The following is a 6,047-nucleotide window of genomic DNA, read 5'->3' on the forward strand; positions in this document are numbered from 1 at the left end:
GTCTGGGGTGGTGGTTGTGGTGGTGGTCAACCATTGATCAAGGTGACCATGGAGTAGAGAAGGGAAAGGGTAAGTGAAACCTTAGGGGGGGATGGGTAATGGAAGTAGAGGACTTTGGGGTAATGAGGAGGGTAAAGGGAATGATGAAAATGTGTTAACAAACAAGTAAGGGAATCGACCTATTTGATTCTCTTACCCTTTCCTAAAAACCCCCAACCAAACGCCCCCTGAACATTTAATATCAGCCAAAGACTGAGCAAGATCTAATACTATAATAAAATAATACTATTTAATGTGCATGTAAGATATATAGGAATATCTTACAAATTCATTTGAAAGATGTACAGATTATACATATAATATATTAACTTTCTAACAACCTCAAATCCAATCTTTCTTTCTTTTTGAACTATTCTCTAAAACTTTCAAATATAATCTTTCGTAATTTGTGAGTAGGAAGTAATAAAATTCCAATGAGCTAGTGTAATAGTCCTGTTTTTAAGAACGTTTATTTAAATGTTAATTATATTCATTAAGTTAATTATGTTTCGGAAATTCATATTTAATTTGAGTTGGAGTATGAATATTTATTTTCGTGGTGTTGTAATATATTTACTTAAGTTTATAAAATTATTATTATTAAATTATTTTGGGTCTTATGTGCGACTAAATTGAGCGGTATTTGGCCAAGCAGGAAACCAAAGTCGATCTTCCTTCCATTTATTTTAGTCGGTCAATGGGTAAATAAACCCACCCCAAGTTCCTTCTCTCTCTCGTCCTTTTTCTCAAAAAACCCCAAACCCCAATTGATGAAAACCCAAAAACCCTAGACACGTGAAACTCTCTCGCTCACCTTCGCCTGCGCTTCGTTGGCGTTTCTTCCAGGCTCGCCGGAGTTTCCCCCTTATCGGCGTCGTCTCGCTGTTCTCTTCCTATCGCCGACGTTCTCTAAGCTCGCTGGAGCTTTCCCGTTCCTCTACTCGCGTCGGTGTTGCGCGTTTTTTCCCTCCTCTTCGTGGTGCTGCTGCACCGCCTTGAGCTCCTTGGTGGTCCTGTCATTGCCACCGTTTGCTGCTGCGGTGATGTTGTTGTGATCGATGCACCGCTTCCCTATTTCCCCTGTGTTCGTGTTTTTCTTTCTTTTTTCCCTTAGTGGTGTCGCCACCTGACTAGGTGGTGCCGCCATTCTGGTTTGGCCACTGCGAGTCGTAGCTCACGGGACCTGTGTTGTTGATCTGTCACCTCGTCGGAGCTTCGAGCTCCCATTCCGTGCTTTGTTTTCGTCCCTGCTCAAGTAGAGCAGAGGTATACACCTCTTGCCTATTTTTTCTTTAAATTTCATAATTATGGAATTAGTGATCCAATCCCCAAGTTATTGTTGTTTATTGTTGTTGCACAACTGTTATTATCTTATTGTCCTTTTTTTTGTTTCTACTCCAGAAATCTGTTTGTTCATGGTGATGTGTTGTTGGTCATTGTTGTTGTTGTGATGGTGGCTGTTGTGGAGTAGTTGTGGTGATTGTGGTGGAGTTGTTATGTTGTTGTTGTGTTGATGTTGGAGTGGTTATCTTTGATTTTAAGTTTAAGAGTTACAAAAATAGATTTCATTAGGTTTTATTCTGATCGGTGTAGCAGGTTGTTTTGAAAAAGGTTAATTAGATTAGTTTCTTCAATTGAGATTTTGTGACAATGGTTTTAGTAATTAATTTTATCATTGTTATTGAGGTTAAGAATTGTTAGGAGTTCAAGAGAAGTGATGGAGTTATGAAGCTCTCAAAGTTCTATTATGTCAGAGTTAAAGAATGGATCGTGTATGAGGTAACTTTTATGTTCAGTAAAATGATTTACTAATGCCCTTCTGTGTGGATCTCTGTTTTTATATTTAAGTTTGTACTATGGCCATAGTTATGAATGTGTTGATTCCGGAAACGTTATTCGATGAATATGAATATGCAAATGTTTTGCTGGCGTATATGAACTAAAAATAGTAAGTGGGCAAGGTATTGGTGGACGATGGTTACTCTTTTGACCTGATACGGTCGGCTACGCTTCATTGCGAACTTTGGGGGTAGTGTTGCTGAGCTCCATACCGAAGCTTGGAGGCAGCGTTGGTCCTTCGTCCAAAACATGTACTTGCCACTGATTTGTTTAAGAGAGTGAGCTATGCCAGTATTGTAACGAGATAAAAATGATTTGAGGAATAAAATGTTTATAATGGGCTGAAGTAAAGGTTACGAGTTTTACACTCATTTTGGAATTATTTTTTTTTTTGTATTTCTTCTCTGAATTTACAGGTTTGGTATCAAAAGCTCGAGAATTGGAAGTGAAGCAAGATTATAATGTCGTCGAAGATTAAGGATTGAGCTTGTATATAGAGGAGTTTATGTAGAATTACTTACAATATAGATTATTCTATTGCCATGGAATATGAGATTAAATGACTATGTAATTGAAGTCTTATATAAAGGATTTTATTTTGTGGGCTCAATAACCCAAAGGTCCAGGATCGTTTTATAGGTTATGTTTCCGCTGCGAGTTAATATATAATTCGAGGTTTATTAAGTATTGATTGTGATTAGTGAATCTTAAGTGTATTTAGCTAGCAGCTCGAGAAACGGGTTGTTACAGCTAGCTAGGCTAGTAAGGTAAACATCAAAGTCCCTAGTATGCATACTCCTAACTTGATAACGTACCAAGAAGGAAGACAAATGGTAAGAGTATTGATCAATATACTCCCAACTACTAAAATATGTTATTGAAATACTGTTAACTCAATATACTTCCATACTCGAGGAATACCGCTTATCGACAACACCACAATCTAGTTAAACTTGGTAACCATGAGGAAGTTCCTCCTTATAATATAAATCTCATAAATTTCTGTCAATATAATATCTTGAACAACTCAAATCTCAATATATAAAAATCATAAAAACAATCTCAACCTTACAATTAAATTTCCAAAACGATATAAAACAATTTCTGAACTCATATGTACAATCATAGTAAGAAATCTTACCTTATTAGCAATCATAGTCAATGAATCTCAAATTTCAAGTCAAAAAGGTTCCACTACAAATGCGTGATCTACAATATAATAGCATAGTATAAGTAACATACGGTGTACCTAGAGTTGACTCGACTCTACACAGTCCAGGGCAACAACATTCATATTATACTTTCGTATAATATATTTCATGTCAACATATAAAGTTGGACTATCTCATATACATAAAGGAATAAAACTTGAGCCAGAAGACATGTTGATTGTGAAACTAATTAAGCTAAGTAACAATTCCCTTCAAACTATTCTTGTGAATATCTTAACCTTAGTCAAGCAAGTCATAAACTTTAGTAACGTGGCAGTAGCATCGGGAGACCACAAAACTTGCCAACTATAAATTTTAACAATGACACTACCATTAACCTCATGACCATAAGAGAAATAATACAGAGTCAAAATGTACCCATATTGCAAGATAGGTACGAGCAAAATCATATTAACTAGGAAACAAAGCACGAATCATGTCTAGGCTTAACTACTCACAACTAAAACACTGCATCGGTAAACCCACACTTAACTATCATATACTATAACAATGGCAAGTTGGACAAGCAACTACAATAACAGTATAACACCGCACTTGACTCGAATCTCTATACTACAATAAAACTCATGCTAATTCTTGATACTTTTTGCTCAACAACTACAACCATGGACTGATAGTTCAAACTAGGCGATTAATAAACAATCCCGCATATCACAAATTTCATAATATACTTTAGAAACAATAATTTCGCAAACCCAACTCGAAAGTACGTTAACTAAATCGAATTAAACATGAAACATAAATCAATTATACAAATTTCAGATAATAGAAATTTTCCCCCAATTCGATTTTGTTATGAACCCTAATTAACAAAACTCCCAAATTCATATAATCAACCAAATACGAAATTAAAGTTGAAGATTATAACTTAATTGATTAAGGGAAGTAAATGACACTGAAATTACTCTATGAAAGACCCGGAAAAATTCTTCCTTGAACCGACTTTTGACCCGAAAACCTAATCCTTTGAATTCAATTTATTTCCTCTTTGAGATACCCACAAAATCAAGAGATATAATGAAGATCGATGAACGACGATTGATGTATGATGATAGATGATAATAGATTTGTAGGTCTAATGGTGTCAAAGCAAGAAATAGAAAGAGAAAAGAATAAGGTAAAGGTTGAAGATGATGTCGTGCGTGGGTTTTGGATTGAAAAACAGAAGTTGCACAACCTTTCTTTCTTTTTCTTTTGCCTTTCTTTTTTTTCCTTTACTTTCACTCCCCTTGAAATACTAAGGCCTCGTTTGGTTCATATGGGAAGTAATTTCCCATGGAAATTTATATTTCATGGGAAATTCTTTCCTTGTTAATTTCTTAGGAATTAGACAAAATTGTTTGGTTGACACCATAGAAAATTGCATTTCCTAGGAAATTACTCACCAAGGGGGGGCTTGGTGAGTGATTTTCCATGTTTCATGGGAAATTCTATTTCTCTTGGAATTTGTATTTCCTATGCTTCTCCCATTTCCCTCCAACCAAACACAACACCCATAATGTATTTCCTAGAAATTTGTATTTCCAAGGAAAATAGCTTCCAACCAAACAACACCTAAGAACTAAGTATGGGTTCTAACTTAAGCTAGTAAATTTAGGAGTTTATTTTTTATTTTTTTCGATCACTCATAGAGTAAAGTTAAAGCTAATAATAAAAAAAATATTTTAAATAAAAGAAATCTGAAATTATTTTCATTAAGTAATTTAATACAAATAGTTACTAATTGGATATAAAAATACGGAGTGTGACATCACTGCTAGTCAATTATCCAACATTATTATATTATTTTTCTTTAATATAAATACATGAATATTGATCTAAGGTACAACATTATCATTCTTGTCCTTAGATTCCTTGTACCGTTCAGGTGTGAAGATCTCAACTTCAAACTCATCCATGTCCTCAGTGTTATAGCAGACATATTTTTTAGGTGTTTTGGATCGTGGTTGAGGCTTTCATACCTGAAGGCAGCACGGTAGATATCTAATCTCATCTGACCTCTAGCATGGTCGAACTCCACAATGAGCTTATCATCACTGTCCATATCTGCTCTTAATATATTAAGCATAGTACATTCTAGGCTGGTATAGTTATTATTGCCAGGTTCATTAATACCATCATCTTCATCATTACTTATTACAATACGATTCTAATAGCTTCCTACTCTATTACCTTGCCCGGCAGACATGGTTAGGGATCTACAACAAATAAACATATTCAATAGATATATTTAGTACTCACCCTGAACGCAATTCTCAACAATAAACAATAAGTAGCTACCACAAACAACATTGGCACAAGAATATAAACAGTTAGCAAGAAAGACAAATATAAACAGTTAGCAGGGAAGAAAAATATAAACATTTAACAGGGAAGAAAAATATAAACAGTTAGCATGGAAAAAAAATATAAGCATGCTGAACTAACTATTCAATGCAAGCATATAATATTTCTTTCCTATATGCCCTTCATATACTACCCATTCTCACAATACAACAAATAAAAAAACTAGAAGTATTAAAATAATGAATAGTAATAATTTAAAATTTTCGACTAAATAATAATAAGATAATATATAAATAAAATGTCGAACTCAACAAGAGAACTTCCAAAAAGGGAAAATTTTCGACAACTAAAAAAATTCGACAGCTAAAAGAAATTTCGAACTAAAAAAAATGATTTCGAAATTTATTTTCGAACAAAATAAAAATTTCGAACCCTATAAAAAAATTTCGAACCTTAATGAAATTTTTCAGAATAAAAATTTCCTAATGTCAATTTAAAATAATGACGTGTTTCAAAAATTAATTTAAACACAATGAATAAATAGGAGCTCAATTCTAAGAAATTCACTCAAATGACTAACTAGTTAGGCGCCTAAAATTTTAAAAGTAACCTAAAGTTCACAGATACCACTTTGTAACACCCCGATAATTA

At 34.0% G+C, this 6,047-nt stretch overlaps 1 long non-coding RNA gene across 1 annotated transcript; it reads left to right on the top strand.

Moving 5' to 3' along the window:
• Nucleotides 1–390: 390 nt before the first annotated feature.
• Nucleotides 391–2,503, top strand: LOC104897023 (uncharacterized). Its single transcript, XR_790562.4, has 2 exons — nt 391–1,818; nt 2,295–2,503. It is a non-coding gene; the product is annotated as an uncharacterized LOC104897023 (long non-coding RNA).
• Nucleotides 2,504–6,047: the final 3,544 nt, after the last annotated feature.

This window comes from Beta vulgaris, chromosome 6 (assembly GCF_026745355.1).
Source record: "Beta vulgaris subsp. vulgaris cultivar EL10 chromosome 6, EL10.2, whole genome shotgun sequence".
In the NCBI taxonomy this organism is placed as follows: Eukaryota; Viridiplantae; Streptophyta; class Magnoliopsida; order Caryophyllales; family Amaranthaceae; genus Beta; species Beta vulgaris.